Source organism: Cupressus sempervirens, chromosome 4 (assembly GCF_028749045.1).
Source record: "Cupressus sempervirens isolate cs-2001-9-10 chromosome 4, ASM2874904v1, whole genome shotgun sequence".
Taxonomy (NCBI): domain Eukaryota; kingdom Viridiplantae; phylum Streptophyta; class Pinopsida; order Cupressales; family Cupressaceae; genus Cupressus; species Cupressus sempervirens.
The window spans coordinates 70,156,163-70,169,205 of NC_143121.1; the positions used below are offsets into that span (position 1 = coordinate 70,156,163).

The 13,043-nt window shown below is 42.5% G+C and overlaps 1 protein-coding gene across 1 annotated transcript in view; it reads left to right on the plus strand.

Moving 5' to 3' along the window:
* The first annotated feature begins 1,645 nt into the window (after nt 1–1,645).
* LOC149559984 (Ribosomal protein L13 family protein) overlaps nt 1,646–13,043 on the plus strand; it is a 94,703-nt gene continuing 83,305 nt past the window's right edge. Inside the window, exon 1 of the mRNA XM_089824392.1 lies at nt 1,646–1,842. The gene's annotated coding sequence lies outside the window, so the exon portion shown is untranslated. The remainder of the gene's footprint in view (nt 1,843–13,043) is intronic.

Below are 13,043 nucleotides of genomic sequence, written 5' to 3' on the forward strand. Positions count from 1 at the left end.
CTACCTCACAGCCAAAAGGCAAAACGGGAATCCGAACCATAAAATAAATATCTCGCAAAAGTAGTTGAAAATCGCGGCAATCCAAGGTTTCCCCGAGCTGGATCCAATGAGCCCAACCTCGCGACGATCCCACGCCCGTAGCTCCCACAACGAACAAAACAGTAAATCCTCATGAAGAGGATTTTGGGTTTTACTCTCCAACTTTCCAATTTGAAAGTGAGAAGTGAGGAATTAAATTCCTTTTTGAATATTTATTCACTTTTCAAGTGAATAATCGATTAGGGCATTTAACCAGCCAATCCCGTTAAACCTCGAATCGACCCAAACGAAAATAGGCTATTCCTATAAATAGGAATTCATCTATAGCAAAGCTGCCAGAAATTAAAATAAATCAATTAAAAAGCCCGAAAACCCAAAAACGCATAAACCTCCTTAATAACTTTTCGCGACAATGCGAACCTCTAAATGCACAGACACGCTTACTGGTCTAATCACATAATGCAAATGAGTTCGGACTTAATAATCACCGAAACGTTTAAATTAAACATTTTAATAAAGGATACGTCGACCATACAAGGACGACATTGGTAAAATATGAAAGGCTGAATCACTAACTCCATGTGCCACTGCCAGGGATATAAATCCTGCACACTAAACAACACGATCAAGTGCAATTGCATATAATAACATAGCCGAAGCAATAAATGCATTAAATCACCTAATTTAACCATTTATTTAATTATATTAAAATAATCTATTTACATCACTCACGTTCGCATAAAGCATAACAACGCAGAAATGAAGTAAATAACCATAGCATTAAATCCATCACATAACATAATCAGAGGTATGTCCAAATACCAGATAACCAGATATCATCATAAAACACACTGTCATCTCAAAATGGCATCATCATGCAATATGATTAACTGAACAGCATGGTAGTCTAATATCTATGATACTGGAATCAAAGAGTAACATTTGACCCTCACGTCATCTCAAATGTAAAACATCACATGAGTAACAAATATCTCTCAGATCAAAATAAAACAAGGTAAATGTCCGTAGCACATAACCAAAGAATCCAACAAGAACAATCCATTCTAATTACTTAAGCATTTAATAATGATTGATTGCTCTGCATTAAAAAGGCATTTAAAACACAAAAACAAACATAGTCATAAACATGACTAACCACTGCTACAGGAACCTAGTCCCATGTAGCATCGTAAAAAGTACACAGAGCAATCTCTACACACATCTCAAGGTAATCACGGAACAACCTCATGATACCACATCGATCCTAGTAACCACTGGCACAAACCTCGGTGAACCAAAAATCACATCATAATCTCAAAGATCAGTCAAAAGCATAATCAACGCAACTGATAAAGAAACATAAATCCAAACACCTCAACGGTGTAGACCACTCAGGGTCACAATCATGATCCCATCACAACAAAAGATCATCAAGGTTGCATCCATTAGGACGACTTACAAAAGTCAAATGGGAGAGGCACTACACTCATTTGGTTGAGGACATAGGAATGGAGAATATGAATGCATATGAAGGACTAATTTTTGTTTTACCCAATGGATATAAGCTCATTTTAGAATAAAAATGAGAATATCTATTCCTATTCCTATTCCAATTGACAAACTAAACAGAAAATAGAAAAGATATTCTAATTTTTCTATTTCTATTCCAGCAACCAAACTGGCCAGGCCGCTTGCCTCCCTTTTTAATTCATTGTAGACAGTCCGCGGCCGCAAAATAGTGTCAGCAGCTTCAATTTTAGTCGTCTCTACTGAGTTCGAATCGAATGCAAAAGTTCTCAGAAGGTACAATGTGGTTTTTATTGATTATTTTTGTTGCATGTTTGAATTCATTTAATTTTTATTCAACCTACTTATTGTGGCTTCGTATCTAAATGTAACTCTGAAGTTATTTAAAATATTAGCAGATTTAGGGTTTGTTTAAACCTTCCAGGAAACCATCTTCTTCTTCATAAATTTCAAGTTTACTAATTTTGATGTTGGAAAATTGTTAATCCTCAATCCTCAAAGCTGAAACTAAATTATGTAAACTCTCGTGGGAATTTGAGAGTCCTGCATGTATGATCTGGAAAACAAATGGTGGTGATTGGAGAGATGATGTAAAAAAGAGTTGCTAATTTTGGCTGGCACCGATATGATCTTTCAGACATCTGTATTGCTGCGGACTTACAAGAGTATAGTAAATTGTGTTTGTCATCTGTCTATTCCAAATATGACGACTCTGCTTACCGAGATCATTAAATTGTGCAGTTAATCTTGCAACTCCAACAGTAAATAGGGGGATATTTGCCAGATGCTACATTTCCAACTGTCCTGCTAGACATGTATACAAATTTGGAAGCATACACAATGCACATGATCTGTTTGACGGAATGCCTCGAGGAGATCTGTAGATATCCATTTTCAGCTCGGAAATCACATTCTGAGATTATAGACCTATTTTGTAATATCTATTAACACGAGGAATTTATTTAAAATGCAAGATTTGTGCTGCCTCGATATGGTACCAGAATTTGCAGAAAATAGAGGTTTTTAGGGTTTAACGAACTTTTAAGTTAATGCACTGGACAGCTATTAAGCCAAACTTCCACTACTTTTGTGATGCAGATGGTTTTAGACTACAACACAAAACTTTTAAATTTGATGACATGCAGGGACTTTGACATAAAACCCTTTCTCAATCCAAAACCATTACACAACTATATCATGCATGCATGGAAATTTCAGACATCTTACTGAACAAAGGGTCAACACATGAAGATGTTTCCCATTCAAATCTGCATTACAACTTGGCTTTCCTACAACATAGTATGGGAAAATAATACATAAACAAAGAAATGCATGGAAGTTTAGAGGATCCTCCAATGGTCGACACAGGCCATGGGAGGATCTTTAGAAAACCTCCATGCAAAGACCACTCTCACAGAAACAAAGCGTTTTGGCCTACAGTAAAATGAAATGAGACTGATTTACAAATTTCAGAAATATAAAGGAGCAAACTTTTGTTGAATGACTTTTAGAACAAAATAGAGGACATGCATGCAAATTGAAAGGAACTCAAAAAAAAAATTGTAAGAAAATTCAAGATTTGATTCTATTCACTTTTTCCCAAAAATCTCTCCTCTAGAATATGCACTTCTTTCTACTTTTTAAAAAGTCCTATTGTAACTCCCAAGAAGCCATCACAATTTTCTTGTGGTAGTTACATTTTGAATGTAATGTTCCTGTTATAAAATAAATCATTTATCAAACTATTGTAACGGGCCAATTGATTTAATGTATCTCGGACCCATTTTTATTTTTTGTTTCCGTAGTTTGTGTTGCTATCAGCTATCTTTGTACACCTTTGAAAAGTTTCCTGACGGGTATTTAAGCACAACTTGTAGGTAGTCTTTAATCATGCAATTTGGATTATTTCTTTGTATTGCGAATTCCAGTTGGGATTCTCTATTGTTTGCCATTTCGGAAGTGAAAGATCTTCCTTATTTGGCTCTTCCGATTTTGGTGGGATTCAACCCTCACCCTATTCTATCGCCTGTAGCACTTCACTCAGATCTGCAAATTGGAGCACTATTATCTTGCAAATTAATGAAGTCATTATTATCAAATTCTCTTGCGTTGGATGAATAAGGTGTTTTACAAAGCGTTCTGTGTTGTCTCTCCTTGCATTTTACCTTTCACTCTATTGTCTGCAAATTCTGTATTCACCCTCCTCTTGTGCATTAATCGTACGACCCTCTCTATTCCCTTACGGCCTCCTTGTACAGCTTCTCACAATCCCTTGTATCCACTGTACGGACCACAACACCCCCTCCAAACAACCGTACGGATTGTCCTACCAACGTACGACCATCCATCCTTGATCGTACAACCTCCCTCTCCCACCGTATGACCATCATACCGTATGGCCCCGGTGACATCTCTTCCCACCGTACACCTAGACACCGTATGACCAATAATCTGCTCTTGTACGGCCCCACCCTTGTCAACGTATGATTAGCCTAGTTACATCGTACGACCAAGACTATTGTTGTGTACGATCATAAAAATACAATACCGTACCACACCCTCCAATGAATTGATAGGCACAAAATTAGAAACTGGTGAAAGTTTTGTTTTCCCCAGGGTTGGAACATTACAATGGTATCAGAGCGCTTCGATCTTGCCAACCTGTGGATAGTGAATGAGAGTTTATAGCTGGAAGAGAAAAATGACACATTCCATTGATCGAATGGCTGCCAAATCAGAACTGACAGCTGTCGAACTCGTGGCACTACTGAGGGAACTTGCTAAGAATCAGGCACAAATCACTGATACTCAGCGACTCATGGAAGAGACTCTCAAGAAGTTGGTGGACAATAAAATATCCAGAGAGCAAAATGGTCACAACACGAACTCGGTGTCGGCTAAATCAAACCCTCATCCAACATGCTCTCAACCTTCCATGCCTACTTTTCCTCCACGAACGGAGGCACAACGTGGAGGGAAACAACCAACCTTTGAAGAGATGCAAGAACAACTCAGAGAAGACTGCAAGAATGCAAATCTTGAGGAAGATATATCCTACAAAGATTACGCAGATTTGAGAATGAGATATTCGGGAGGCGAAGACAGAGGATATTTTAACGATGATCTTAGAAGAAAATTGAGTAAAGTAAATCTGTTTCTATTTGACAGATTTGGTTCCATATTTGCACAAGTGTGGGTAATGAAGACCGATACTTCCAGCTGAATCCTATGCCAGAAGAAGTCATCAAATTTGCGACGCTGCACTTGGAGGGAGTTGCACATGAGTGGTGGCATCACGACACCATCACATTAGGGCATGATCAAATAAATACTTATGCAGAACTCATAGAGAGATTGATAGAGCGATTTGATAGTAAAGATTTGGAACTCAATTTCAAAGATTTGGCGCAATTGAGACAAACTGGATCGGTCGATCGGATCATTGCGGAATTCCAGAAATTCTTTGTTTTGGTCATAGACATTTTCAAAAGATGGGTAGTGCTCTTCATAGATGGACTGACAGAACCTCTAAAAGGTTGGGTAAAGGGGTTCAATCTTGCCACCCTGTCAGAGGCAATCGATAAAGCACGGAGTATGGCATCTTTGTTGGCATCATCCTCTCAAAGATACATTCCAAATCGCTGGCGTTTCCGAGGGACAAACCTCCAGCTAGAAAGCTGTCGTTAGACGAAGCTACCAAACAAGAATTCCAAAGGAAGAAATTGTGTTTCAATTGCAAGGAACGTTGGGAGCTTGGCCATAGATGCCTCGGAAAGGGGAAGATCCATTACATTGAGGTCGTGTTCGATGATGAGGATGAACAAGAGGAAACACTCGTTGAAGACCACCCACATCATGAAGACACTGACATGGTTAGTTTGAACCGTACGAAAAGAATTGTAGCTTTGGTACGGCGCGGAGGAACTATTGCCCTAGCTGGTAGCTCGAGGTGCACAGTTTTTCGTGTACACGGTACCCTTTAAGGACAAAGGGTTACGGTGATGCTAGATAGCGGATCTACTCTAAATTTCATAAACTCATCTCTGGTGAAGCAAAGAGGTCTACCTACAGAGGCACACCCAGGATTTTAGGTCAAGGTTGTCAGAGGGACTCTTCTTCCCTGCACACACTTTGTTCCTCAGCTAAGTATCACAATGGCGAATCACACGGTGTCTGAGGATTTCTTCATAGTGGACCTTGATGACATGGAGGTTATTTTGGGCATACAGTGGATGGAGACACTTGATGAATACACTCAGAGCTTCAAATGGATGGATTTCACTTTCGTTGTTGACTTGATGAAGGTTGTTCTCCGTGGAATGGAAAAAGAGGGTCTAAAGGAAGTTTCTGCACATCGGATGGATGCAATTTTTCGGTGTGATGACATTGTGTGGGCTGCACATTGTTTAATCTTGGCGGAACCTATAAAAGGGCAACGAACACCTCCATAGGATGATGAACTCCAGGATATTTTGAGTAAACATGATAAAGTTTTCGTTGACATTCATCCTGGCATACTGCCTCATCGAGGGTTTGAACATACTATTGAGTTGGAAGCAGGAGCCAAGCCAGTCATAACCACACTGTATTACCATCCCAAGAAATTCAAAGATGAGATCGAAAAGATGATTCAAGAATTGCTAGAGAAAGGATGGATCCGTCCCAGTTCTAGCCCTTTCGCGTCATCGATGGTGTTGGTAAAAAAGGACGGGACGATGCACATGTGTGTGGACTACTATGCCTTGAACAAAAGAACAATAAAGAATAGATATCCCATTCGAAGGATAGATGAGTTGTTGGATGAATTACATGGCACAGTCTATTTTTCAAAAATTGATCTCCATTTGGATACCACTAAATCCGCATGAGGGAGGAAGACATAAAAAAGATGGCCTTCCATTGTCACAACGGACATTATGAGTTTCTGGTCATGTCATTTGGATTGACAAATGCACCTGCTACATTCCAGTCATGCATGAACCACATCTTCAACAAACAATTGCGTAAGTACTTATTGGTATTTTTTGATGATCTTATTTATAGCAGGACATGGGGAGCGCCTGAAGCATCTAAATGAAGTTCTAAGTATCATGGAGGAGCAGTCCTTGTTCGCCAAGCAATCCAAGTGTGAATTCGGTATGACAGAAATATTGTACCTGGGGCATGTTGTCAGTAAATATGGAGTTCAAGTGCACCAAGAGAAGATTCAGACTATTCTTGATTGGCCTCCCCCAAAATCACTCATGGATTTGCGAGGATTTTTCAGACTGTGTAGTTATTACCGGAGGTTCGTCTTAACGGATCTGACAAAGAAGGGGTTTTTCCAGTGGAACGAAAAAACACAACTCACTTTTGATAAATTCAAAGAGGCAATGAGCACTTGTCCCGTACTTGCATTACTTGATTTCACTCAACCGTTCATTTTGGAGTGCGACACATCCAAAGAAGGCATTGGCACGGTATTGATGCAGGATAGACACCCCATAGCTTATGAGAGCAGGACACTTACACAAACAAAACGCTTATATTCCATCTACGACAAAGAATTGTTGGCCATCGTACATGCACTAACCATGTTTCGGCAGTATCTGGTGGGTGCCAAGTTTGTTGTCCATACGGATCACAACAGTTTGAGATATTTTCTAAAGCAACGGGACTTGAACGAAAGACAGTAAAAATGGGTAAGCAAGGTTCAGGCTTTTGATTTTGACATTGAATATGTGAAAGGGAAGAACAATGTGGTTGCAGATGCCTTGTCTAGGAAACCTACCATCTGCTCACTAAACCAAATTTCAGCTGACTGGAAGGCACATCTGTTGGTAGAATACTCCAAAAACACATTTTCTTGTGAGCTAATGGATGGCAACACCCAGGCTAATCAATACAAAGTGGTGGATGACATCATCTACTATAAGAATAAGATATTTTTGGTGCCAGAATCCAAATTAAAGCAGAAAATCTTGAAGGAAGTACACGACTCACCCTTGGCAGGACATCTGGATTTTCTCGAAACTTATAGAAGTCCCTGAGAGAGGTTTTTATGGAAAGGACTCAAAGGGTACGTGTTGCAGTATGTAAGGGAGTGTGCGGTCTGCCAGCAGAACAAATCCAAACATACTCTACCTACTGAGTTACTGCAACCTCTGCCAATTCTAGAACATAAGTGGGAAAGTATCTCGATGGATTTCATAACTGGGCTTCCCAAGGTGAATGGAAATGATTGTATTTTTGTGGTGGTTGCCAAATTGACAAAGTACACACATTTTTTGCCATCCCCTTAGATTTTCAGGCCACACAAGTTGCTGAACTGTTCTTTAGAGAAGCCTTTCGTCTGCATGGGTTACCTCGAAAAATTGTGATCAGGACGGGCGGTTCATCAGTATCTTCTGGATAGAACTGTTTCGATTGGCAGGGACAAAATTGTCACCAAGTACTAGTTACCACCCTCAGATAGATGGACAAACAAAGATTGTGAACAAGTGGCTTGAAGGTTACCTTCGAAACTATGTCTTGGCATAACAACAGGCGTGGGTCAAGTGGATACACTTGGGAGAATATTGCTACAATACCACATATCACATGTCCATCGGGATGACACCATTCAAAACTCTGTATGACACAGTATTGGGAGACATTCGTGCACCGAGGGTGAAGGATTGGCTTCAGGAGGGATAGGACATCCTATGACACTTGAAAGAAAATTTGCAATGGGCACAAAATCAACAAAAGATGTACGCCGACAGATACTGAATGGAGAGGAGTTTCGAAGTAGGAGACTTGGTTTATCTTAGGCTCCAACCATATCGACAATCTTCATTGAAGGAGAAGGGAAAAGAAAAATTGAAGCCACGTTTTTATGGCCCCTATCGCATTAGTGAAGTCGCTTATGAGCTAGAACTTTCGGAGGGAAGTTGTATTCATAACATCTTTCATGTTTCATGCTTGAAGAAGGCCGTAGGGCAGAATGTCACGATAGCCACAGACCTTCCACCACTCAATGAAGAAGGCAAGCTCATTTTGGAATCGGCCGAGATCATTGAAGTTCGTGAGAAGACTCTGTAGAACCGCACTGTGAAGGAATATTTGGTGCGTTGGAAACACTTGCCATTGGACAACGCAACATGGGAGGGTGAGCACATTCTCCAGCACCCAACATTGCATTTGCTTGAGGACAAACAAAATTTGGGACGAGAGGACTGTAATGTTCCTTATAAAATAAATCATTTATCAAACTATTGTAACGGGCCGATTGATTTAATATATCTCGGACCCATTTTTATTTTTTGTTTCCGTAGTTTGTGTCGCTGTCGGCTATCTTTGTACACCCTTGGAAAGTTTCCTGACGGGTATTTAAGCATGGCTTGTAAGTAGTCTTTAATCATGCAATTTGGAGTATTTCTTTGTACTGCGAATTCCAGTTGGGATTCTTTGTTGTTCGCCATTTCAGAAGTGAAAGATCTTCCCTATTTGGCTCTTTCGATTTTAGTGGGATTCAACCCTCACCCTATTCTGTCACCTATAGCACTTTGCTCGGATCTAGCAAATCGGAGCACTATTATTTTGCAAATTAATGAAGTCATTATTATCAAATTCTCTTGCGTTGGATGAATAAGGTGTTTCACAAAGTGTTCTATGTTGTCTCTCCTTGCATTTTACCTTTCACTCTATTGTCTGCAAATTCTGTATTCACCCTCCTCCTGTTTATTAATTGTACAACCCTCTCTATTCCCTTACGGCCTCCTTGTACGACTTCTCACAATCCCTTGTATCCATCGTACGGACCACAACATCCCCTCCAAACTATTTACCGCATAGGTTAATTAAGAATTGCACACAGATAATGAACATGAACAGCAAACAACAGAACTATTATTATTATTCGCATATGCCCACAGTACATTATACTTCGATGGTATGATATGATCTCCTCGAAGGGGTTATAAATATCTTCCGAAGAACTTTCCCGAAGGAGTCCGTCGGCCAGATACATTATGCCCGCTACAAATTGTTTACCCGTCAGCTACATAACAAGACTTTTACCGAAGGGACCCGTCGGCCGATGCACAATTTCTACCGACGACATCATCCCCCCCCAAAAAGAAAAGTCGTCTCCTGATGACTAGCAAAATTAGGAGACAACCCACAATCAAGAAAAAGAAATACTAGAGAGAAGAAGGAGGGGTCCCAGAAGAGTGCTGTTGACGACGCAACTCATACACCTGGTCAGTCCGGATGCGCAGATTTGTCTGAATCTGTGAATTAACTTCTACGGCCTCCTTTAGTAGAAGCGTAGCATCCATAGCCTGCCTCTTGGCCAACTGTAACTCATGCTCTGCTGCATCTTTATCCCAGATAGCTGCGTCCTTCTCCTGTACCACTGCTGCCATATCCTTCAATAGTTTTGCCCGCTCTGCTGCCCATGCTGCCTGCTTGTCGGCCAAATCAGTGGCTAGCGTTTCTCTTGCCTCTTTTTCAACCGCTAGAGATCTCTGAGCTGCAACACTGTCTGCTGCCCTATCCGCCTCCGCGCGCTGCCGCGCATAGTAAACCTCTTTATACAGTCCCACGATCTCATGTGCCAACTTCATTATCGGAGTGTCACTTGGTCCCAACTCTGGCTCAGTGGCCCAATCTGCCAACATCTCTGGTGTCTCAACTGTCGGCCAACCTCTATCTACAAAACAAGTTTGAAATCACTTAGGACAAATCCCACGAATATATGCTCCAATCAAATGCCATTCCCTTCGCCGAGTGAGAGCCTGAATCGCCACATCATGACCCTTCTTCAATGCAGACTTCATAGTCCTGAGGTAGTCCCTGCACCTGTCCTGATCCGACCCACAATCCTCCTTGGCGAAGTCCTCGAATGACCATTCGGGATCACTATTGTCCTCCTCATCAGCGGGAGCCATGCCCACATCCGGTGCCGCCTCCTTTGCTGTCGGCGTAATCACGGCATGTGGCATTCCCTCCTCCTGAGACTGAGGCTTTGGTACAGGTGCTACTCTGGAATAGCTGGGGGACTGAATGGACGGGCCCCGCCTGTCAGGGACGAGTCGGAACTGCTGCCTCAAGAAAACACTGGCTCTATCCATGACCTCTGGCTGCTCTGGGTCCGTACACTTCTGTACTCCTCTGTCTGATACATTCTCTACTGGAAGTGCCTGAGCTTCTGCTGACTGTGCTACTGTAACAACTGCTGCTGGCTGACTTATGGCAGGCGCTACGGGTGCTGCTACCGGAAGTGCTTTAGGAGCTGAAGAAGTCTCTCGGTTGACGGGTGCGGTCAGGTGGGCAAAGCCGATCGCAAATCCTGCCCCCGGTCGGACAGGAGAAGGCCGTACCCTGTGTTGCCATGGTGCGGCTAGTGTGACTGCCTGGTGGGATCCTCCAGTCATCAATATCGGTCGCCGAGTCTGCCCAAATCCTGGAATGTGAGCCATGTGTAGACCTCGAGGTAACAACTCGGAAGTCATAGGAATTGTAGTACGCGGAAATAGCAAGGGGGTAGCCGTGACAATTTGAACCGCTTCATTATCCTCGCCCTCCCCTTCTTCCTCCACACTATCCTGCTCAAAAGATGTCTCCTGTCGGCCGCTGTCAATATCATCTGCCATGTCCATCCGGGGCCTCTTTTGACCTGCTGAACCCTTCTACCCAGAGATTGTGTCCAAGTGCTTCCATTGCATTATAGGAGGTTCTCCTGGAGCCAGTGGTCCAGGCTGTGCCTCTATCTCCTCCGTTGGAATCAACCAGGCTACAGCATCTAGAAATAGACCAATGGCGTAATGGGGCATATAGAAGGTCTTGTGCTGGAGAGTCATGAATTCATGCATCCGTTCAGCCAGCACAGACGCCCAATCATACACTTTTCCAGTCATTACGCCATTCATCATGGACACCTGCGGAAATGTGATATCCGATGCCCTAGAGGATCCTGTGAGCCTGCTTTTGACCAAGTCCATCAGACACTGCCATGGCCCTTCCGGAATGTCGGTTTTCTTTAAACCCCTCCCCTTTGATGTCTTGGCTAATGCCGCCTGTTCTGCTTCAGTCAAATCTCCACATACTAATTTGATTAAAAATAGTTTCCCATTCGTTGGAATTTTCTTCGGCTGAATCTTTCTGCCCTGCTGCCCTGGAATGCCAAAAACTCGTGTGAAATCTGCTGCTTTGAATGATACCACTAAGTTCCGTCCCAGGTACTGAAATGTGCTCCTGCGAGAAGCTCTGCCATATGTCTCAATTATGGTATGCAGATACCCTTCATAATCTCGAATGCAAAAAATCGGCATCTAAATGGCCCATTCAACCTGCGCTCTTCTGATGCTTGCTTTGACTGGATGGTCATCAGGGGTTTCTTGCCACCATTTCCGGCAATCCATTCCATTTAATCCCTCAAATTGTATAGTTTGTGGTGTGACTTCAGCTGCTGCAGGTGCTACAGTCTTACGCTTCTCCTTGCCGCTGCTTGAGCCTTCATTCAAATTACCTGTACTTGCCATGCTCTTGCCATCCACAAGTTTGGACTATGCTAATTGTTTTTTCCACTGCCGTTTACTTGCAGGCTCCATTAATTATATTTATCTTTTCCTAACGGTCTTCCAAATCCGTACGGTGATGAAATTGAGAAATCCGTACAGCAGCAAGAGCACAAGTGTATAGAGTGGTTGCCCCAAAAAATACTCCGGGGCAACCACAATGTAACGACATCTTCTGGTTCGGCTCGTCTTCAGGGGTCCTATGAAATCCAAACCCCATCGTTCAAAAAGCTCCTGAGCATGAGAAGGGTTTAGAGGCATGAAATCTCTTTTCAAGGGTTTTCTAGCTCGCTGACATGTATTGCATGCAACAACCCATTCCCTGGCGTCATTGTATACTGTTGGCCACCATAATCCCGCTAGAAGTATTTTTCGTGCAGTTGTGTCCAGCCCCATGTGTCCTCCTGCCGGTCCTTCGTGCGCTTCCTTCAGTACCCGTGGAATTTCTTCCTTCAGGATACAACGCCGCAGGATCTGATCGGGTCCCATTTTATACAACAATCCATTAATCAGCTGAAATGTTCCACTTCGTATCACCAACTTCCGTTTTTCATTCGGTGGCATGATATGATCTCCTCGAAGGGGTTATAAATATCTTCCGAAGAACTTTCCCGAAGGAGTCTGTCGGCCAGATACATTATGCCCGCTACAAACTGTTTACCTGTCAGCTACATAACAAGACTTTTACCGAAGGGACCCGTCGGCCGATGCACAATTTCTACCGATGACACAAACAACCGTACGGACTATCCTACCAACGTCTGGCCGTCCATCCTTGACCGTATAGCCCCCCCTCCCATCATACGACCATCATACCATACGGCCCCTTTGACATCTCTTCCCACCGTACACCTAGACACTGTACGACCAATAATTTGCTCCTATACGGCCCCACCTTTGTCAACGTACGACTAGCCCAGTTACATCGTACGACCA